The sequence below is a fragment of the Aquarana catesbeiana genome, linkage group LG08 (genome assembly GCF_042186555.1).
Source record: "Aquarana catesbeiana isolate 2022-GZ linkage group LG08, ASM4218655v1, whole genome shotgun sequence".
Classification (NCBI taxonomy): domain Eukaryota; kingdom Metazoa; phylum Chordata; class Amphibia; order Anura; family Ranidae; genus Aquarana; species Aquarana catesbeiana.
Window position 1 is genome coordinate 228,986,317 of NC_133331.1, and position 24,413 is coordinate 229,010,729.

The 24,413-nt window shown below is 45.2% G+C and overlaps 1 long non-coding RNA gene across 1 annotated transcript in view; it reads left to right on the forward strand.

Annotated features, from left to right (window-relative positions):
* Positions 1-459: 459 nt before the first annotated feature.
* Positions 460-24,413, forward strand: part of LOC141105338 (uncharacterized) — a 32,155-nt gene continuing 8,201 nt past the window's right edge. Inside the window, exons 1-2 of the long non-coding RNA XR_012235576.1 lie at positions 460-631; positions 1,402-1,491. This is a non-coding gene — a long non-coding RNA (uncharacterized lncRNA). The remainder of the gene's footprint in view (positions 632-1,401; positions 1,492-24,413) is intronic.

A 24,413-nucleotide genomic window follows, 5' to 3' on the forward strand; every position in this document is an offset into this window, starting at 1 on the left:
TTTAAATCATATCCTCTCTCAAGTGTCTCTTCTCCAGAGAGAATAAGTTCAGTGCTTGCAGTCTTTCCTCATAACTAAGATCCTTCAGTCCCTTTATTAGCTTTGTTGCCAGTGGCGGCCCGTCCATAGGGGGCGCCTGGGCGCCACCCCCCCCCTCCAGGCAGTCAAAAAAAAGTTAAAAAAAAAGTTAAAAAAAAAAAAAGTTAAAAAATTTTTTTTAATACTGGCCCTTTAAATATAAAAAAATGACAAAGAAAAAGTCCTTAAGTGCACTGTGTTCGGACGCCAGATACAGTGCGACGCCGGACACAGTGCACTTATGGGAAGCGCCACGTCTGTGCAATCACGAGATTGCAGACGTGGCGCTGCATTTGCGGGCGCTTCCCGAATCGCCAAGTAGCATCCGCCCGGCGCTTGTACTACGGCCGGGTGGTTTGATTGACATCTCTGTTTGATGTCACTTCCTGTTTTCTCTGTCTCATTGCGCCCAAGAGACAGAGGAAACAGGAAGTATGAGGACTGCAGATTGACTCTCCGGACACTGGAATCTGGCTGGTGATCCCTCCATCCACACCAACAGCATGACAGAGGAGAGGACACAGAGAATGATGAGGATGGCTGGCCGGGGAAGGTAAGAAGTTTTTTTCAGCTGCTCTAATGATCTCCTTCCCTCCCCCACCCACCCCACTCAAATTAAAGCCTCCATTCAGTGACTGATCACCTAGGGAGAATCCATCCCATCCCATAATGACAGCAACAAGTGCTTACAATCCGAGGTGTTGTCTCTGGCCAGGAGTGGGTGTCTGCAGCATGATGTCCTACACATGACTACACATATGTTTGGGCTGCTTTATGTGTATGTCATGTGTATGTCATGTGGAGGACATGTCATGTGTATGTCATGTGGAGGACATGTCATGTGTATGTCATGTGGAGGACATGTCATGTGTATGTCATGTGGAGGACATGTCATGTGTATGTCATGTGGAGGACATGTCATGTGTATGTCATGTGGAGGACATGTCATGTGTATGTCAGGTGTATGTCATGTGGAGGACATGTTATGTGTATGTCAGGTGTATGTCATGTGGAGGACATGTTATGTGTATGTCATGTGTATGTCATGTGGAGGACATGTTATGTGTATGTCATGTGGAGGACATGTTATGTGTATGTCATGTGGAGGACATGTTATGTGTATGTCATGTGGAGGGCATGTCATGTGGAGGGTATGTCATGTGTATGTCATGTGTAGGGCATGTCATGTGTATGTCATGTGGAGGGCATGTCATGTGTAGGGCATGTTATGTGTAGAAGAACATGCTATGTACAACATGTAATTCATGGCATGTCCTACATAAGATGCTCTACACACAGCTGGTTGCTTTTTGTGTGACACAGGCTGCATGTAAGGAGCGACTCCGCTGGGGACACCTGATGGCATCTGGTGGCAGGCGACACGCTCGGGGCTCCCACTGATTCTGCATTTTGGTGAGTTGAATGATTTCATTTTATATTACAATGTAATAATAGTAATAATGCGCTTCAATCATCCTGACACCATAACAACCATGGTGCCGGGATGATTGAAGTGCTAACACCAGGTGTTTGGAGTATCTTTATCTGCTGATTGTTAAACTTTCTAGAATATACATTTCTATTGTTGTGTAGGATCTGGGGCTGCTGTCCCTTCATTCCTCTCTCCCACTCCCTCCATCCCTCGTTCATCTCAGACGCTAACTACACCACCTTAGAGCCACGCCCACTACTTCGCTGAAACCACGCCCATTTTCACCAAGTGGGAGGTGTCAAAAAGGAAGGGCGGGGTCCAGCGCCCCCCCATCCTAAAACTTCACCAGCCGCCACTGTTTGTTGCCCTTCTATGTACTCTCTCCATTTCAAGCACATCCTTTCTGAGGACTGGTGTCCAGAACTGGACGGCATAATCCAGGTGCGGCCAGACCAGAATCTTGTAGAGTGGGAGAATTATCATTTTCATCTCTGGAGTTAATCCCCTTTTTAATGTATGCCAATATTCTGTTGGCTTTGCTTGCAGCAGCTTGGCATTGCATGCCATTGCTGAGCCTATCATCTACTAAGACCCCCGGGTCCTTTTCCATCCTAGATTCCCCCAGAGGTTCTCCCCCCAGTGTATAGATTGCATTCATATTTTTGGCACCCAAATGCATTATTTTACATTTTTCAACATTAAACCTCATTTACCATGTAGTTGCCCACCCCATTAATTTGTTTAGATCTTCTTGCAAGGTTTCCACATCCTGTGTAGAAGTTATTGCCCTGCTTAGCTTAGTATCATCCGCAAATACAGAGATTGAGCTGTTTATCCCATCTGCCAGACCATTTATGAAGGAATTAAATAGTATTGGTCCCAGGACAGAACCCTGGGGGACCCCACTTTCCACCTCTGACCTTTCCGAGTACTCTCTATTTATCACCACCCTCTGAACTCGCCCCTGTAGTCATTTTCTAGAACATGTACTCACCCTATGGTCCATGCCGACAGACCTTAGTTTGTACAGTAAATGTTTATGGGGAACTGTATTGAATGCCTTTGCAAAATCCAGATACACCACGTCTACAGGCCTTCCTTTATCTAAATGGCAGCTCACCTCCTCATAGAAGGTTAATAGGTTGGTTTGGCAAGAACGATTTTTCATGAATCCATGCTGATTACTGTTAATAATACTGCTTTTATTACTAAAATTCTGTATATAGCCCCTTATCATCCCCTCCAAGAGCTTCCAAACTATTGATGTTAGGCTAACTGGTCTGTAGTTTCCAGGGATATACCTTGGCACTTTTTTTAAATATTGGTGCTACATTGGCTTTTCTACAATCAGTACCATTCCAGTCAGTACATTGTTCGTAAAAATTAGGAACAATGGTCTGGCAATCTCTTGACTGAGTTCCTTAAGGACCCTCTGGGTAAGCCATCTGGTTCAGGTGACTTATTAATGTTAAGTTTTTCAAGTTTCAAGTTCTAATTCTATCCTCTGTTAGCCTTGAAGGTGTTTCCTGTGACATGTTATGAGGATAAACTTTGCAGTCTTGGTTACTGAATCCCCTCATTTCCCTCATGAAGACTGGAGAGAAGAATCAATACAAAACCTTTGCCATCTCTCCGTCTTTTGTAACCAGATTCCCGTCATCATTCTTTATGGGGCCAATATGTTCTGACCTCCCTCTCTTACTATTTATATACTTAAAGAATTTCTTGTTTTTTTTTCATTTACTCTCCTCCGCTATGTGCCTTTTGTGTTCTATCTTAGCCACCCTGATTGCACCCTTATATTTCTTATTAGATTCTTTGTAATGTTAGAATGCTCATGATGACCCCTCAGCCTTGTATTGTTTGAAGGCCTTCTCCTTTGCTTTTATATGCATTTTTACGTTGGAGTAAAGCCACCCAGAACTTTTGCTAGCTCTTTTAAATTTGTTTCCCATTGGGATGTACTGGCCTATACCTTTATTTAATATGCTCTTAAAGCACTCCCATTTTTCCTCCATGTTCTTTGTTCCTAGGATTTTATCTCATTTAATATCTTCTAGCAAAGAGCGCAGTTTAGGGAAGTTGGTTCTTTTCAAATTAAGTGTTTTTGTATTACCCTTGTGTTTCCTATTTGTGTGATTTATGCTGAAACAAATTGTCCTGTGATTGCTGTTTCCTAAATTGCCCTGTATTTCCACATCCATGATCAGGTCTGTATTGTTAGTGATCAGTAGATCTAGTAACACTTTGTTTCTTGTTGGTGCATTTACCGTATGACCCATGAAATTGTCCTGCAAGACATTTAGGAAATGGCGATCCTTAGACGAATGTGCGGTTCCTTGGGCCCAGTCTATGTCTGGATAATTAAAATCCCCTGTTATAATGACACTTCCCATCTTTGCCGCCTTTCCAAACTGTGACAGGAGGTTCGCTCCCCCCCCCCCTTCTCCCTCTGGTTAGGGGGCCTATAGCATATTCCCAGTATTATAAAAGCAGTGTTATAAAGTAATCACCATTTAGACTAAATTATCACACTAGACAGCGCTAATGTTGAGCATTTGAAACTTGTGGCCAACAACACATATATGGACAGTCTTATATCAGAGAAGAGTCCTTTAAAAGAAAATCCCTTATAAAGGGAAGTGATGAAAAGTTCAGGGTGTAATTCAGATAATCAACAGGTGATCTTGAAAAAAACAATCCTCCACATGCACCTTCCACCGATCACTGTGAAATCCACCCGGTGACAAACACTCTCCCCCTAGGGGATTAAACTCACCAGAAAAGGGGAGTAATAAAACCTTCAGAGTCAACACTCTTTAGAAGTAGTATGTTGCTATACACAGGGTCACAGGTTTGCAGGGCTCATAATGAATCAAAAAAAAGGAGAAAGAATGGTGCACATAGCGTAATCCTGTTTATTGCTTCAAAACCCCTTGCACAAAGACAGACAAAGAACCCCCCTTCAATAAAAATACGTACATCAAATAAAACAAACAGTGAGCAATCAATCAAACAGGCAGGTATTGCCAGTGTGTACACTTCACCCAAAGCTGTCAGCGCCGCTACACAGGAAAGGCTCAGTACTTCCTGGTTGTGCAGATGACTCAGGTGGAGCGAACACGTCACTTCCTGCGTCGTGTTGGCCACGCCCTGACGCGTTTCATCATATCCTTTGACTTCAACAGAGGGCGTGGCCACACGACGCAATGGCCAGCTTATATACCCCTCCACAGGCCGCTCAGCCAATCACAGCAAGACTAAGGCGATGGCGGGTGCACGTCGCCAGCTCCAGCCTCACTGGCGGCTTACTGTAAACAGCGTGGAGGGACACAAAGGCGCTGCACTAATCCAATATACTAAAAATGATTATAGAGTAGGCACAAGCAACCTTGATTAAAATACATTAATCAAAAAGCGTCACCACATGCATCTTAGCATTATGGAATACCATTCACAGGCAGCAAGTGCTATTTTAAAACCAAATCATAAATAAAATAAATAATAACATTGATGCATTTTAGAGTCGTCTAAAGGAAATCTAAAATCGAACACACTAGTTAATATGCATATACAGAATATACATGTAAAAAGGAAACTCTAATACGGTTACATACTAAAGACCTTCCTGCACTTTTATGCACATATATTTAGTGAAAACAATGTTTTATTATATAAGTATAAAGAGGAACCATCAAAGCAGTAATACTGCTAGATACAGTCCCCAACCTACAAGGCTATTGCTAGTTTTAATAATTACAGCAAAACCAGCAAACAATCAAAGAAAAAACATAAATTAGAAATAGAGAGGCAACAAAGTCGCATAAAAAAAAGAAAAATATTAAAAATCGCACAAATATTAAAAAGATAAAATTAATCAATATCTTATTATTTAAGAAACTAACATCATATCAAAGGCACTCCTATCAGAGATAACAGGGATATGCCATAGACAGGGAGGCTGGAAAATCGCATGATAAATTAGAAACCGAATTAATCCCAATCTCTATGTAAGAATCAAGTAATCGTACAAACTGTACTACTGTAAGGAGACCAGACATATGTCACAAAGAAATAGGTCACTTTACCAACACACGAGCAATATCAAACTGCCTACACAGATACTAGCAACATATAAGATCCGTACTTGGTGGGACATCTGCACATTCGAGCAATACATTAAAGAGAAAATTATAGTTAGAAGTTTGAGATGGGAGGTAGCCCCCCAAGATGGACTTGATGACCCAGAATCTATGCAGGAATGGTATGAGTTCTTTACCGGTATGGGTTATAAATTGCAGGATTTGGTTTTGGCCCGTAAACGTAAAAAAATGTCCATCTTGGAGGGTAAAATTAATGAATTCCGTTTGCAGCTTGACCCTGTGAAGGATACCCAACAAGTACTAGAGTTTAATACTCGTATAAAAAAGAAGCTTGAAAAGATCGACAGAGATACACAGAAGAAGAAATCAAAGAAGTTCCATAGGGACCTAAATGATTTCAGGTCCAATTCTGTGTATATCTGGCAGCAAGCTAAAATACCCGTTAGCGGGTCTAATAACACTATTGGGGCATCTGTGGATGAACCAAATAATCGCATAATTAAACCACCTAACATGGGTACTCAGGCTGGTGGCAATAAGAAGGTTGAGAGACCCAAGCACCCTGCTGATACTTATACCACCCCTAATAGGGGGGAAGCTGCTTATGGTAGAAGGAATGACAGGGTGAGTGGACCTTATCAACCATACAGTCATTCACCTAGTACTAGCAACTATCAAGTCCCTGTGTATAACAGATTTGGCCCTTTAAGAGATAATGGAGAAAGAACTGCTGAACAATCACCCCGTCCTTTTTTAGGGAGAGGGAGGGGTTGGCAGAAACGGGGCCGGGGGAACTCACATCGAAGGGGGAGGCCTCCAGGTCAGGGTTGGGGGAGGCAGGAACACCATGCACCTCCACGGAGGGAACACCCGTGGCGGGAAGACGAATATCCCTATTATCCCAACCAGTGGAGAGAAGAACAAGGGGCTGCAGGGCAGGGAGAAGGGCCCAAAAAAAGAAGGAGAGAGCAGGAATAGGAGGCATCTTTAATCTGAGTAATGTGACCTTATCTCACAAAGAAATGAATATCTTACATTTAGGTTTAAAGTGTGGCCTGAAAAGACCCGTTAGCAAGTTCGATGTTTTTATCGATGTGCATAAGCACATGAGGAAAATTAACATTAAAAAATATTTTCTAAACAAAACGCCCCGACCGTCTGTAGTGAATGAGTCAGGTACAGTGGACAGTGGGCTTAAGAACAGGTCCCTGTTCAACCCCCTAAATAGTGCTAACCAGCAGGTCTTTAAGGGACTGGTTCTGCGCGACCTAGAACAGCTGGTACCAAAAAAGAAAGTAAATCCCCAACATATTATGGATGGGATCTCCTTACTTGAGAAAAGGAAGGAGATAGTCATCAGGCCAGCTGACAAGGGGGGGGGGGGGTAGTCATTTTGAATAGGGACTTTTATGTGAATCAGCTTACTGAGATGCTAAGTGATGATCAAACATATGTGAGACTACCTAAAGACCCCACTGGGCAATATAAAAAGGATCTTAGGAACTTGGTAGAAATGGGTTTCTCTATGGGGGTTCTGTCTAACAAAGAAAGAAGGTATCTTGTACCAAGTGATAGCAGAATCCCCACGATTTATACCTTGCCCAAAATCCACAAGGATCTGAATCAGCCTCCAGGGAGACCAATAGTCAATGGTATTGGCTCCATCACATCTCGGATGGGCCAATACCTTGACCACTTCCTTCAGGAGAGCGTTATACGCACTAAGGCGTATTTGAGAGACACCAAGAGTCTCTTACAGATCCTACAACAGGTGAATTTAACAGGGAAACAAGAACTGTACCTAGTAACAGCTGACGTGGCATCTCTCTATTCGGTCATACAACATGACGATGCCCTTTTAGCCCTTAACTGGGCCCTAAGCCAGCGTGATGACCTGCCACATAATCAGAAAGTGTTTATCAGAAACGCATTAGACTTTTGTCTAAGCCATAATTTTTTCTGGTTTGATGGGCATTTTTTCTCCCAACGTAGAGGTGTTGCTATGGGGGCAAAATTTTCCCCAAGCATAGCAAATTTGTTTATGGGGGAATGGGAAGATAAAAAGATATTCTCCACTACCCGAACTCAGCTGTTGCTATATAAAAGGTACATAGACGACCTGTTCTTTATCTGGGAAGGGTCCAGAGATAGTTTGCAGGAATTCCTGAACGAACTTAATTCCAATAACAACAACATCAGGCTAACCAGTGATTTTAGTCAAAATGACATTCACTTCTTGGATGTAAACATCTTCAGACAATGTGATGGACTGGGTACTAAAGTTTATTTTAAACCCACAGATTCCAACAGCTACTTACCAACTAGTAGTGGACATCACCCTAAGTGGCTGAAAAATATACCCAAGGGTCAGCTTACCAGGGTGAAAAGAAACTGTTCCAATGATGCTGACTTTCTAAGGCAGGCCCAAGTTGTTAGAAAAAAGTTTGTGGAAAAAGGTTATGTGGGGGAGACTTTGGACTACACCATTCAGGAGTTGGCTGTGCGACCCAGAGATTCGTTTTTAATAGATCAACCTAAGGTCCAGAATAATGATAACCATGAGTGGAGCTTTATATCAGGGTTTCACTCCCAATTTAGGGAGGTGGAAGACATTTTCAAGGCCCATTGGCATGTGTTATGCATGGACAAAACACTGGGCCCATCCCTACCATGTAGACCGAAATTTATTTATAGAAGAGCTCACAGCTTTGCTGATAAGATAGTACGTAAAGTACTTGACCCCCCTTCCAGACCTTTAACCTTCTGGGACAAAAAAGGGTTCTATAGCTGTAGGAGATGCCGGGCATGTAGGGAAGTTGGTAGACCAATGAGGGCTCTTGAAAGTTTCACATCCTCTTCTAATGGCAGAGAATTCAGTATAAATGAATTTATTACGTGCAATACGGCTTACGTGGTGTACGCTATGCAATGCCCTTGTGGGCTTATGTACATAGGGCGCACCAAAAGACTTTTGAGGGTCAGGATTGCAGAACACATAGCGAACATAAAAATTGGCTTCAAAGACCATAATGTATCGCTTCATTTCAAGCTTAAACATAACCAAGACCCCTCGGGCCTCAAGTTTTGGGGTGTTGATCATTTGAGGCCAAAGTGGAGAGGGTCCAATCTGGTTCGTGATCTGTCAAGAAGAGAGACCCAGTGGATCTTCTTGGCTGACACTTTGTCGCCAAGGGGACTCAATGTGGACTTGGATATCAACTGCTTTATAAGCGATTACTAATATTTGCGATTAATGGTTGATCTTATATGTTGCTAGTATCTGTGTAGGCAGTTTGATATTGCTCGTGTGTTGGTAAAGTGACCTATTTCTTTGTGACATATGTCTGGTCTACTTACAGTAGTACAGTTTGTACGATTACTTGATTCTTACATAGAGATTGGGATTAATTCGGTTTCTAATTTATCATGCGATTTTCCAGCCTCCCTGTCTATGGCATATGCCTGTTATCTCTGATAGGAGTGCCTTTGATATGATGTTAGTTTCTTAAATAATAAGATATTGATTAATTTTATCTTTTTAATATTTGTGCGATTTTTAATATTTGTGCGATTTTCAATTTTTTCTTTTTTTTATGCGACTTTGTTGCCTCTCTATTTCTAATTTATGTTTTTTCTTTGATTGTTTGCTGGTTTTGCTGTAATTATTAAAACTAGCAATAGCCTTGTAGGTTGGGGACTGTATCTAGCAGTATTACTGCTTTGATGGTTCCTCTTTATACTTATATAATAAAACATTGTTTTCACTAAATATATGTGCATAAAAGTGCAGGAAGGTCTTTAGTATGTAACCGTATTAGAGTTTCCTTTTTACATGTATATTCTGTATATGCATATTAACTAGTGTGTTCGATTTTAGATTTCCTTTAGACGACTCTAAAATGCATCAATGTTATTATTTATTTTATTTATGATTTGGTTTTAAAATAGCACTTGCTGCCTGTGAATGGTATTCCATAATGCTAAGATGCATGTGGTGACGCTTTTTGATTAATGTATTTTAATCAAGGTTGCTTGTGCCTACTCTATAATCATTTTTAGTATATTGGATTAGTGCAGCGCCTTTGTGTCCCTCCACGCTGTTTACAGTAAGCCGCCAGTGAGGCTGGAGCTGGCGACGTGCACCCGCCATCGCCTTAGTCTTGCTGTGATTGGCTGAGCGGCCTGTGGAGGGGTATATAAGCTGGCCATTGCGTCGTGTGGCCACGCCCTCTGTTGAAGTCAAAGGATATGACGAAACGCGTCAGGGCGTGGCCAACACGACGCAGGAAGTGATGTGTGCGCTCCACCTGAGTCATCTGCACAACCGGGAAGTACTGAGCCTTTCCTGTGTAGCGGCGCTGACAGCTTTGGGTGAAGTGTACACACTGGCAATACCTGCCTGTTTGATTGATTGCTCACTGTTTGTTTTATTTGATGTACATATTTTTATTGAAGGGGGGTTCTTTGTCTGTCTTTGTGCAAGGGGTTTTGAAGCAATAAACAGGATTACGCTATGTGCACCATTCTTTCTCCTTTTTTTTGATTCATTATGAGCCCTGCAAACCTGTGACCCTGTGTATAGCAACATACTACTTCTAAAGAGTGTTGACTCTGAAGGTTTTATTACTCCCCTTTTCTGGTGAGTTTAATCCCCTAGGGGGAGAGTGTTTGTCACCGGGTGGATTTCACAGTGATCGGTGGAAGGTGCATGTGGAGGATTGTTTTTTTCAAGATCACCTGTTGATTATCTGAATTACACCCTGAACTTTTCATCACTTCCCTTTATAAGGGATTTTCTTTTAAAGGACTCTTCTCTGAGACTGTCCATATATGTGTTGTTGGCCACAAGTTTCAAATGCTCAACATTAGCGCTGTCTAGTGTGATAATTTAGTCTAAATGGTGATTACTTTATAACACTGCTTTTATATTTGTTTTTTTCTCTGGTTTGAGACGGCTGCTGCTCACTAGATTGTCTCTTTGCCTAGACAGACACAGTGGAGTTCAATCTTATTTATGTCTAACTTTTAATTGCATACTGATGTTTATTCACGGTTATGCACCTGTGAATATTTAGTTATTCTTTTTTGTTTAATATTAATATATCTACATCTTGGGTCTGTTTGGGTGTTTGGCGCTGAGCGGTGTTTCTGCAGGCCTGGTGAAACACTTATATATCTATATTCCCAGTATTACCTTCCCCTTGGTTTCCTCCCTTTGAAGCTCTACCCATAAGGATTTCACCTCCTCCCTTGCTCCAATAGTGATGTCGTCCCTCACATTCACTTGTACATCAGTCTTGATATACAGACATACCCCTCCCCCTTTTTTACCCTCCCTATCTCTGCAATATAGGGAATACCCTTCAATGGTTGCCAGCCAATCATGAGTGCTGTTGAACCAAGTCTCTGAAATTCCCACAAAATCGAAATCCTCCTCATACAACAGCAGCTCTAGTTCTCCCATCTTGTCAGCCTGACTCCTGGCATTAATGAACAAGCCTCATAGTTTTGTCTGGTCGCATCCTATCTCCTTGTTGGTTGTTCTGATATTGCAATTTGGACTTGTTAATTCACTTACCTCGGGTTTAGGTGCCTTAGTCAACCTACCACTAATGCCCCCAATACTACCCTCTGAAATTTGTTTGGCTATCTCTACATTTGGACCTTCCCCCCCTGTCGCCTAGTTTAAAAGCCCCTCTAACTTTTCTGCCATCTTCTCTCCCAGCCTAGCTGCACCCTCCCCATTTAGGTGCAGTCCGTTCCTCATAAAGAGTCAGTAACCGACTGAGAAGTCGACCCTGTTCTCCACCCGAACCCGAACCCCTCCTTTCTACACCAGCTACTCAGCCACTTGTTAATTTCCCTTATCTCCCTCTGCCTTTCTGGTGTGGCTCAAGCTACCAGTAGTATTTCTGAGAATACTACCTTGGAGGTCCTATTCCTCAATTTAGCTCCTAAGTCCCTAAAACCGTTTTTTAGGACACTCCATCTTTCTCTGATTTTGTCATTGGTGCCAAAGTGCACCATGACAGCCGGGTCTTCCCCAGCCCCTCCCAGTAATCTGTCCACCAGATCCGTGATATACCTAACGTGAGTGCCCCGTAAACAACATACAGTTCGACGCTTCAGGTCTTTGTGACAGATTACCCTCTCTGTGCTTCTAATAATTAAGTCCCCTACCACCGGAATCTGTCTTTCCTTTGCCTTGGCGTTACCCCTACCCTCACTGGAGGAGTTTTTCCCCTGGCAGCTAGGGACATCACTCTGCTCCAGCAAAGCTGGTCCCTGACTGGTTTCCCCAATATCAGGCAACAGGGCGTATATATTGGGAAGTTCCAGCCCAGGACCAGCCTCCCTGACTCTTTACCCTCTACCCTTCCTGGCTGTCACCCATCTACTCTGCTCTGGTGCCTGCATCTCTTTGTCTCCACCCTCCTCTGTGCTGGCCCCTGCCGGCACCTGCCGGGTACAATCCCAACTCTTCTTTAGTATGGAGAGTCTTCTCAGTGTTGACAGTTGCTTCCCTAGATTCAGAATCTGGGCTTCCAAAGAAACAGCGTTCTTACATTTTGCGCAGCAGTATTCGCCTTCGATCGGATCAAGGAATGCATACATGCCGCAAGATGTGCACCGAGCCACATCTATATACCCGCCGGGCATCGTACCCACTAATTAAATGGGGATTGGGAATTTTACTCTGTCCAATTAACTAACAACTACCTTCCTGACTCTTGTACTCACAGCACTCGGGTACTCACAGCACTCGGGTACTCACAGCACTCGGGTACTCACAGCACTCGGGTACTCACAGCACAGGGGTACTCACAGCACAGGGGTACACACAGCACTTGGGTACTCACAGCACTCGGCTACTATACACAGGTACTCTCAATGCACAGGTACTCTCAATGCACAGGTACTCTCAATGCACAGGTACTCTCAATGCACAAGTACTCGCAATGCACAGGTACTCGCAATGCACAGGTACTCGCAATGCACAGGTACTCACAGAACACGAGTGCTCTTACACTCCCAAAAGAAAAAAAAAACTGTTTGCTATAACTAGCTGGAGTTTGGCTTCAATTTGTTAGTGCATGTAAATCTGCTAGTACATCTAACATTCCTTACCCCCCAGATTAACAATGCTGCTGTTTAAAGTTGCCCCTGTTCTCTTTCATCCAGAGTGGAGGCACTATAAAACAGAAGGCGTGTTACTTGCCAGATCACCATGTTCAAAATGTTATAGTTATTAAATGCACATTCCTTATGGTATTGTAGTGCTGGTAGATTTGCGATCTACCATACGTTAGGTAAATTTAGTAACTTGTTCGTTAGGAAGGTTAGGTTTGCCATCTGTTCCAGCTTGGCTGACATTGTGTGTGTTTCCAGACTGACCGGTGGGTGTCGCTGTTATCACTAGTCAGTGTTGGAAAGGCAACGTGTCGAAGCGTATGGATGCTCTTCTGACCCGGAGACAACTCGGTGGAGGTGGTCCTCCGAGTTGCATTCTGGGCGAGGGTATATATGGGAGAGACGCCATATTGTGGGGTTCATTTTACAGCCACCTGCTGGCCCTCCTGGCCGACAGATATGCGTTAGAGAGCAATCTCGTGGTCCTCTGTTCTGGAGGCCCACGTCGCTGCGGTGCATGGGTGGGCCCAGAAGCTTGTCTGGGGCCTGCCACAGCAGCCGAGAAATGGTCCTGAGCTGTCTATCCAGAGTGAAGAAGCTGGACAACCGAGGAGATCCCAGGGGAGGACCCATCATGGAAGGATCACGCAGCGTGCTGGTCTGGAGAGGGGCCTAGTGACTCGGTTGGAGGACGTATCCTAAAGTAACTATATAGCATAGTGTTGCCGGGTTGGCTTAAAGATTCAAGCACTGTGACTGACGTTCATTTCAGAAAGACCAGTACATCTTGTGGCAGAGGATTGTACAGGTTTATCCCAAACAAGTCTGTGGCAGTTACTTTTATTCGTGCTACGTACTGGCTGCTAGCCAAGTGAGAGAGGCCTATCCAGGTGAGCAAAGAGTGTGTCCCATGAGGGAAGCGCATTCTATTATAATATCAAATTCTACCAGGACATTTGTTAAGAATCTTACAAGAAGATATTTGAGTTTCTTCTGCAGTTTCCCTTCTGCCTCTTTCCTGCTACTTCCTTAGTAAATTGTTTAATAAACCATTGAAAACGTACTCAAGTGTTGGTGCGTGTGTCGTCCAGAGGTAAACTCAAAGGAAACCCTAGACCCGGTGCTGGTAAAACAGAGGGAAGGAGAGTGACGGTAACAAGCCCGCTTAAACCAGCAGCTCCATCGAGAGTTAGTGCTACAGTATTTAACTAGAAATTATAATTTTCCCCTGTTTTTGATGCTAATACTGTTTTTAAAATGTGTGAGTTAATAAAATAATTAGGGTAAGTACACAAGCCTTTTTTAAACTTGGCTTCTAAATGCTATAGTTTATTGAAATGTGTAAGTGGCGTATGTTGACTAGGGATGAGCCGAACACCCCCCAGTTCGGTTCGCATCAGAACCTGCGAACGGACCGAAAGTTCGTGCAAACTTTAGAACCCCATTAAAATCTATGGGACTCGAATGTTCAAAATCAAAAGTGCTCATTTTAAAGGCTAATATGCAAGTTATTGTCCTAAAAAGGGTTTATGGACCCGGTTTTGAAAATGGCCGTTTTTTTGGGAGCAGTGATTTTAATGATGCTTAAAGTGAAAAAAGTGAAATATTTCTTAAAATATCATACCTAGGGGGTGTCTATAATATGCCTGTAAAGTGGCACGTGTTTCCCATGCTTAGAACAGTCCCTGCACAAAATGACATTTTTTAAAGGAATAAAAGTCATTTAAAACTGCTTGTGGCTTTAATGTAATGTCGGGTCCCGTCAACATGGATGAAAATCAGTGAGACTAACGGCTTGGGTACCCCCCCCCCCAGTCCATTACCAAGCCCTTTGGGTCTTGTATGGATATTAAGGGGAACCCCCCACCCAAATTAAAAAAAGGAAAGGCGTGGGGCCCCAGGCCCTCTGAACAGCAGTATACAGGCGGTGCAAACAAGACAGGGACTGTAGGTTTGTTGTTAAGTAGAATCTGTTTGTAATTTTGAACTGGTACATTTTTAAAGTGTGTCCAGCCAAAAAATCTATTTTTAAGCTTTTTGGAAAACACAGGGAAGGGTTATCACCCTTGTAACATTTGTTTTGCTGTCTGTGCACCTCTTCAGAAAATTTCACCTCACTTTCTGTTCCAATGACAAATGTTTTTTGAAAATTTGGGGTTTTTAGTGAAACAAGGATGGTGATAAAGCATCAGTGAAGAGGAGACACGTTTTTCCCATATTAACTCTTACAGGAGAGAATTTCCCTTCCTAGGGGTAGATTTCATCTCACTTCCTGTTGTCTCTTTCCGTTTGCAAGTAGGAGTCGTTTGTAAGTTGGATGTTTGAAAGTAGGGGCCTGCCCTATATACTCGGCAGAAATTGGGGCCTTAAGTGTTGGTGTTGCCACAACACTGTAAGCCCTCACAGTTACTCTTGGTGGGCGCAGAAACGGGACCTGCTGTGAAATATTAGATCAAGAATTGTAATTACATGCCATTGTTGAACAGTGGTAGAAAAATTGGGCCTTTGGTTGTGGTGGTGGTGGTGTTGCCACAACACTGTAAGCCCTCACAGTTACTCTTGATGGGCGCAGGAATGGGCCCTGCTGTGAAATGTAATTACATGTCCCTGTTGAACAGGGCCAGAAAAATTGGGCCTTAGGCACTGGTGCCACAATACTGCAACCCCTCACAGATGCTATAGTTGAAGTGCAGGAATAAGCCCTGCTGCAAACTGTTGCATCAAAAATTGTAATTACACGCCCCTGTTAAACAGGGGCTGAAAAATTGGGCCTTGGGCACTGGTGGCTGTGCCCAGAACCAAAAATGTTCTTACAAGCTATCGGTATGAAAATTGAGGAGGGAGAGGATAGTCACTCAGCATAACAGGATAGTCACTCAGCATCAGCATAGGCATAGGTCTTGAAGGGATCTCATGTTAAAAAAAAATCAATCGGTTACATCAGCATCAGGTGCTTGGTAGCTGGTGATCCAAGACTGATTCATTTTTATGAAGTTCAGCCGATCGACCGATTCGGTGGACAGGCGCACCCTGTGATCGGTTACAAAGCCTCCAGCAGCACTGAATGTGTGTTCCGAAAGAACGCTGGATGCAGGACAGGCCAGCAGCTCAATTGCATACTGTGCAAGCTCTGGCCAGTGATCCATCCTCAAGACCCAGTAACCCAGAGGATTTTCGGTGGGAAAGGTGTCCAAGTCTAATCTTGCCCCTAGGTAATCCTGCACATGTGAATCAGACGCTCCTGATGGTTGCTGGAACCGATCATACCTTGGGGCTGCGGACTAAAAAATTGTCTGAACGCATCGGTCAGGCAGCCACCTTCTCCACCGCTCCTTCTGTGATTGACCAAAGCCTCAGCAACACGTTGTCCAGGAGGACCAGGAAATTGTAACCTCCCAGGCTCTGGAAAAGCGTTGCACAAACCTTTCTGCAAGGCCTCCAAAAGATGTTTCATCCTCTGCTCCCTCTGCGACAGCAAGATAATGTCCGCAACCTTACCCTTGTAACCTGGATCAAGGAGGGTTGCCAGCCAGTAATCATCCCTCTCCTTGATACCACAAATACGAGGATCCTTTCGCAGGCTTTGCAGGATCAGGGAGGCCATGCAGCGTAGGTTTGCTGAGGCATTCGGTCCAGAGTCCTCTGGGTCACTAAGGATGACATGATCTGCAGCCACCTCCTCCCAGCTACGTACAAGTCCATGGGTTTTTTTGGACTGTAAATGATCCCTTGAAGACTGCTGCTGATGATGAGTGCCAGGCTCCACCTCCATGCTGACACAATCCTCCTCATCCTCTTCCTGTGTGATTGGCGGGCATGCAGGAACACTGTCTGGATAAAGGGGGCCTTGAGAGGTAAGGAAGTCCTCCTCTTCCTCCCTCTGTTCTGCCTCAAATGCCCTGTCCATTATTCCATGCAGCGTGTGCTCCAACAGGTGGACAACAGGGACAGTGTCACTGATGCATGCACTGTCACTGCTCACCATCCTCGTGGCCTCCTCAACAGGACAGTGCATGCATCCCTGATCATAGCCCACTGGCATGGGGAAAAACAAGGTCCCCTGACCCTGTCCTGGTGCCATAGTCGCATAGGTACTCATTGATGGCCCTCTGCTGCGTGTGCAGCCGCTGCAGCATGGCCAACGTTGAGTTCCACCTGGTGGGCATGTCACAGATTAGGCAGTTCTTGGGAAGGTCAAAATACCTTTTGGAGGTCAGCCAGCCGAGCACTGGCATTAAATGACCTGCAGAAATGCACACAGACTTTCCTGGCCTGCCTCATGACATCCTGTAAGCCCGGGTACCTGCCCAAGAACCGTTGCACCACCAAGTTAAGGACGTGAGCCAAACAGGGCACATGGGTTAGTTGTCCCTGTGGGAGGGCGGAGAGGAGGTTGGTGCCATTGTCGCAAACCACCATGGTGTCAACCACCTCTGTGCCTCTTTTTGCCTGCGTGCTTGCGTAGCCCCTTGTTGCCTATGGAGCACCGCTGGTTCCGAGGACAAATCAGCACAGGAAAAAGAAGAGGAGGGGTTGGAGGAGAGAGGTGTGGCAGAATCACCACTAGTAGAATTTTGGAGGCGTGGTGGCGGAACAACCTCCAACACCACTGCACCCTGTCCAGCATCCTTCTCAGCTGCCAGAAGAGTCACCCAGTGCGTGGTGAAAGATAGGTAACGTCCCTGTTCATGCCTGCTGGACCATGAGTCAGCGGTAATATGCACCTTACCGCTGAACGCCCTGTCCAGCGAGGCCAAGACATTGCCTTCCATATGCCGGTAGAGAGCTGGAATCGCCTTCAGTGACATAAAGTGGCGTTTAGGAGCCTGCCACTGAGGAACTGCACATTCCACAAACTCACGGAAGGGGGCAGAGTCTACCAACTGAAAAGGCAGCACTTTAAGTGCTAGCAATTTAGCCAAGCTAGCATTCAACCGCTGGGCATGTGGATGGCTGGAAGAGAACTTCTTTTGGTGGTGCAGCAGATGGGGCAGGGAAATTTGCCTGGTACAATCTGACGTCGGTGTACCGATAGCAGATTGCATGCAAGTACTTGGCTGTGACACACCTAATTCTACACCTTCATTTCTCTCAGTGCAGGTTTCAGAGAGGACTGAAGGTATAGTGGGGTTGGAGATCCCAGCTGATGAGGAGCAAGGAGAGGTCCGCTTTGTTCTTTGGTGTGCGTCTTTTAGGTACGCTTGCCAACGAACTGCATGGCAGGTCGACATATGTCTGGTCAAGCATGTGGTTCCCAAGCGGGTGATGTTTTGGCCACGCGAGATACGCTTGAGACATATGTTGCAAATAGCAGCGGTGGGATCTGATGCACTCGTCTCAAAAAAGGCCCACACCAAAGAACTTTTGGAATAATGCGCAGAGACAGCAGCGCCCTGCACATGCGGAGCTCTGCGGTGTGGTGCAGTCGGTGTGCTGCCCTTAAGCTGGCCCCTGGAGGGCATCCTGCCTCGTTGGAGATGTGCCTCCTCCTCCTCCTCCTCCTCTCTCCTATCAGGCACCCACGTGGAGTCAGTGACCTCATCATCCCCTCCCTCCCCATCACTGGAGCAAACCTGGCAGTATGCTGCAGCTGGGGGAACATGACTGCCAGATTGCTGTCCTTCTTGGGCACCCCCTCTCTCTGGGCTCATGTTACTGCCTTCCTCTAGCTGGGTACCAACATTGGAGCCTTCAAAACGCTGGGCATACTCCTGGAACATGTACCCAACACTGTGGTCAAACAGTTCGGGGGACTCCTCAATAGGACATGGTGGGGCTAGGGAAGGAGTGACTGATGCCATTGAGCCGAGGGAAGAGGCTGCGTTGGCAGCTGCTTTGCCAAAGTAACCTGAGCCTGGGTGAGAGAGGATGAGGAGGATGAGGAGGATGAGGACGGCTTGGTCATACACTCTACCAAGTCTTCCGCATGTTGCAGCTCAACAAGGCCAGCTGCCGAAAAAAAAGACAAGTGTGTCCCACGGCCACGTGCTGATGAGGATGCACCGTCTCCACGACCAGCACTGTTGCCTCTAGACACAGAGCCTGCTTGCCCTCTTTTATTGGCTTGTTACTGTCTGCCTCTCCTTGTTGGCCTTCCAGACATACTAATGGCCTGCAGTGAGATGTAGCTGCACAAAGCTGGGATGTGTATATATATATACTGATACTGCAGCTAGCAGAATCAACTGCCTGCCTGTAATATTATTAGTATGAGAACACCAGCAATTGTCTTGAGGTAGCTTTAGGTGCACACTGTGCAGAGGACACAGTACACTAATTGGAAATACTGCAGCTGCCTGCCTGTGGTACTAATAGGATCAGAAGAACACCACCAATTTTCTTCAGGTAGCTTTAGGTGCACACTGCGCAGAGGACACAGTACACTAACTGTAAATACTGCAGCTGCCTGCCTGTGGTATTAATAGGATCAGAACAACAGCAATTGTCTTCAGGTAGCTTTAGGTGCACTCTGTGCAGAGGATGCACTACATTAACTGTAAATACTGGAGCTGCCTGCCTGTGGTACTAATAGGATCAGAAGAACACCAGCGATTTTCTTCAGGTAGCTGTAAATACTGTAAAAACACCTGCCTGCCTGTCAGTAGGAAGAGAATAACAGGAATGGATCTAGCTAAACTGAATATAGTGTGTGTGTATATATATATATACACAACACCTAGGATGCATATATATACTACACTGTAAGTGCAGCTAACTGACTCGCCTGCCTACTCTAACTAATCTAACTTAAATCAAATGACACTGTCTCTCTGTCTATCTCTCCGCCGCCGCAACACACTACACAAGGCCACCACGCAGGCGGCCTTATATAGTGTGGGGCGTGTACTAAACCCCCTGAGCCATAATTGGCCAAAGCCACCCTGGCTTTGGCCAATTATGGCTCTCTGTACAGACGGCGCTGTGATTGGCCAAGCATGCGGGTCATAGTGCATGCTTGGCCAATCATCAGCCAGCAATGAACTGCGATGCTGCAGTGAATTATGGGCCGTGATGCGCCACTCAAATTTGGCGCGAACGGCCCATAACGTTCGCAATTCAGCGAACGGTCGAACGTGCGATGTTCGAGTCGAACGTGGGTTCGACTTGAACTCGAAGCTCATCCCTAATGTTGACTACAAAAGATTTTATTAATTTATACCAATTAATGTCAATATATACACCAATTAATGTCGAAGTATTATTCTCCTAAAAACACATATTACACAGGATGTGTATATATATCCTTTGCAAACAAGAAACAAAAATGGATTTCACAAGTACATTATAACTCTGCAAGGCTCTGCTTTCAAATATGCCCACGTTATTTAGTTTTTCAAAATTTACCATTTTGGTAAACAAAAATGTTTTTTTGTCCATCCTATCTTCACAGAAAGACATACAAATGTCATGCAGCTCCTAGAGAAAAATATTGGTTTCTCATTTATTCTCCAACAATATTGCACATATAACACACTGGCTGGAGAGGTCAAATCCTGATAGCCACAGTTGGCAGATTGGAGCTAGAGCCCTGAACAGAAACTTCTGTATATAAGCAAACTAAAAGAGTGTCAAATATTAAATAAGTAAATCATCTGCAATCTACTGCTTATCCCACAAGCTGGAACCTTCCCAAATCAGTGGGTCATCATAAATTGAAAATATCCTAATCAACAATAGATAGGGACCTACTGCTTGTAGGATGGGAAATGTTTCTCCTGTTCAGAAATTATTAAAGTGTATATATTTCATGAAGGCTTTGAAAACCTCAATTAAATTGTTGTGAGTCTGGAAAAGTTTGATATCTACCCTGGGACCGGACTGTTGCGATTTGGACACCACGAGGTACAGGATGGCATCTGTGTAGTACCTGGCAACTGGGGCCGGTGACAGTGATCTCGCTTGGGTGTAAAAAGCCGTAGAAGGCCAGGTAGATAGCTGCTTGGAGTACCAGGCTGGGCAGTAACCTGAAGGGGGAACATGACAGGATGGTAGACATGTCTCTGAAGATGGCTCTAGTGCCAGGTAGACGCTTGCTGCTAGTTTTGGGGTTGCTGCCTGTGGATACCACGTAGGATGGTTATGACTGCGTGGGCAGAGAACAAGGATGGCTTGGTAGGGTCCTGTAAGGAGACGAGATGTTGGATACCAGCTAAGTAGAGTCTGATGGTATTATGTAATAGAGCCAGCTGCGTGTGGCAGTACTATATGAAAGCCAGGATGTGTTAAACATCTCCCGACACTGCCCCGGGGTTTGGGGCTAGTAACCTACCGTAGGAATTCCAGGCTGTACGATAGGCCTACAGGGTGTTGCGGGATAATGACTGATTTACAAGGCGGGTCGCATTGCGTAATTGTTACTTTAATCTAGTGTCAGCTGTGACCAAGGTGGGAAAAGAGACGTGGTTGGGTCGGTTCCAGGTTCCAACGAGAAGAATGACGCAAAGTTAAAGTAGGATAGTGCATCGGCCGAGTTTGCACTTGCCCAGGATATAGATTCAGTGCATTTTGGATTGATGCTGCAGGGGTAGTTGCACCAGCCTGCGCCGGAAGGACATGATGGCTAGCAATTTGGACCTGCCTATATTTATGATAGTAGCTGTGGCCTGATTGTCTGTGGCAAACGTCACTGTTTGCCCTGCCCGGGTGCTGCCCCAGACTTGAGCTGCAGCCACAATGGGGTAGAGTTCGAATAGTAAGAAGGACTGACTAAACCAGAGGATCAGGAGGATATCTGGTTGCCTTGGCCCTGTAAGCAATGATGGCCAAATATTGCCGCGAAGCTTGTAGAGGCTGCGGTGTCCGTGGCTACCCAAGGTGAAGAAGAGGATGCAGACGGAATGAACATTGATATGCCATTACAGTTCATGAGAAATTCGTCCCACATTGACAAATCCGCTATTGCTGCTGTATCTAGCCTAGGAATTTGGTCGGGATCTTGCACCTGTGAGAGAAAACTAAAAGGCATGAGATGAAGGACCGTCCCTGAGGGATGATCCTCATGGCAAAATCCAGCATTCCCAGCAAGGACTGTAGCTGTCTCTTGGTACAACGTTGAGTAAGGATAAAGGTGTGAATGACCTAGCTGATGCGTGTCAACTTGTCGGGAGGCAGGCTGGCCTGCATGGACCGTGCGTTGAGCGTGACACCCAAGAAGGTGATGGCCTGTGCTGGGCATTCAACTTTATTCTCTGCTATTGGCACATTAAATCACCAAATACCCCTCTTAACCTGTCAACGTCTACTGGGGGCTCACCCGGTATTTCGATGCACAGGAAGTCATCGAGATAGTGGATGACTTTTCTGGCAACGTGCCTGATGCGACGGGTCCAGGAAATAGACTGGGCAAAAGTATCGAACAGCCACGGGCTGTGTTTTTTTTTTTTTTTTTTTTTTCTAGTACCAAATGACAATTTGGTGGCAAAATAATATAAGCCTTTCCACGCTAGAGGGATGGCTCAATGGGCAGTAATTTTAAAGCATCTGAGATGTCTGCTTTGGACCGCCAAGCGCCTACTCCTATACTTACAACGACGTGAATGGCTAGGTTGACTGACGAATGATTAAGAGAAAATTATTCTGAGGGTATTAGGGAATTCAAACTTGGGATGTGAGAACAATAAGGTGCGGACAAATCATACACTAACAAAGTTTTTTAGAATACATGCCCTCGGCAAGTCCAATAGGACTGACTCTCCAGATGGTGAAAGGTGATTTTGGAAAAGGGGCAATCATGTACCCCCAGTCCAGTTTGGTTTGTAACAAGATGCCGATGGTTGACTCGTCAGTGGCAGCTGAGAGTAGGTTCTTGCAGTCGTGTGAGGTAGCGTGATGAGGCCGGTGTGGAATCCTGAGGTGCATCCCTGCACAAGGAAGGTGACCAGGGAGGGAGTCGGGTGGGAGGATAGGTAGAAACCGAGCCACCCAACATGCATGCGGCCTAGTCATGATGTATTTAGCTGCTTAATGCTGCCTGTGACTTTGGGATGTGCTTTATGGCATGAGAGGCAAACATGAAGGGGCTTACAGTAAGTGTAGTTGCAAGTCCCGATCCTTTTTTATTGTGTTTTTTTTTGTTTATAGGGCTAATCAATAGTCGAGGATATAGACTGCAGTGATGCCTGGATGCCTGGTAGGGTTGCCGCTGGTGGTGGGAATGGCAGTCTAAAAAGCTTGGCTTTCCTAGCTATGGCAGGGTAGGAAATACACCTGCGTTGCAGTTCTGCTGTGAGTTTGGGAATGGTCCAAGCTCTGGGAGATTGAGTGCCGCCGCTTCCTGAACCCGCAGAGGGTGTCGGCGGGGCGAAGGCGAAGTCGGCCTGCGACATGGCTTCAGCTAAAAGACAAGGAGGGGAGAATGCATATGTATAAGATAAGTTGCAAAGGTAGGAGGGGACAGATGCATTGGGTAGGTAAGATAGAAAAGAAGGAGGAAAACGAGAAGGACAGGAAAAGGAACGACAGGCGTAGTGAAGAAGCCGGTTTGCTTCTGAGCGCTGTTTAGTGGAAATGAGAAATCTCAAAAGAATGCTTGGCAACCGAGGTGAGCCAGGAGGTGACTGGCCAGGTAACCGACAGCTCGGGTGCCCATCTGTGCTCGGCACAAACTAGTGAATCAGAGCCCCCAGGGCGTACTGGGGTGGGGAGCTGCAGACTGGCATTCTAAGTAGGAATGTTGCGATCTGTAGCTTATTGACGTATGTTCAACCTGCTAACGCTTGCACTGCCAGCAAGCTTGACGTTGAGCGACCTTGTCTGCGTGGTGAAGAATCTTGCTTTGAAAACAGAGTGAAGTGCACAGAAGTATGTGACAGTTACTAAAAAATCAGGAGCAACTCGAGCTGTTTGGGGCATGGATGGCCCCCTGGTGAAGGTGCGAGCCCTGTCATCAGTGTGTGTTTTGTTTTTTTTTGTTTTTTTATAAACACACTTTTTTTTTTTTTTTTTACCTGAGGGAATACCGTCCAAACCTGGTGCAGGATGGACCAATTGGAACTCTACTGACCTAAAGGGAGAAGCTACAGAGAATAGGTGAGCAGCCGATTTGCCACTGGAGACAATGAGTGGCCGATTTGAGCCACTTGCAGAGATGCTTGCCATGATTGCAAGTAAGCAGCCTTATTAGGAAGGCAAAAACAAAGGTAGCGGAATTTGAGCATGTAGGAATGACCGACCGCAACAATGTACAAATAGATGGAGCGAGACGTGTATGTTTATGCTTGATAAGTGAAATGTAAGGCAAAGGATCCTAATCGTTGTGCAGCTGCATTCTACCGCCGATGCGACTAGATTTGGACCTGGCTGGAGTGTGAGTAATGGTGGGGTTTGTATTTAACGAGGATCAGAATCGATGTGCCGATGATGCGACTACTCAGAACGCTGTAGGTGTAACTGTGGGGTTTTAATTTGTCGAGTATCCGAATTATTGCGTCGATGATGTGACTAGACTTGGATTGGCTGTAGGTGTGAGTAACAGTGAGTTTGCATTCATCCAACATGGCTTAATGCAGTCCCAAAAGGACAATTTCAGAGGATTAGGCGGAATTGCACCTCCGTCATGGATTACTACCACCAAGCCTTGATTCTTAAATCCAGATTTCTGGATAAAGGATATAAAGAATCAGATATTGACAACATAATTAAGAATATTGGTGATATGGACAGAGATCTGT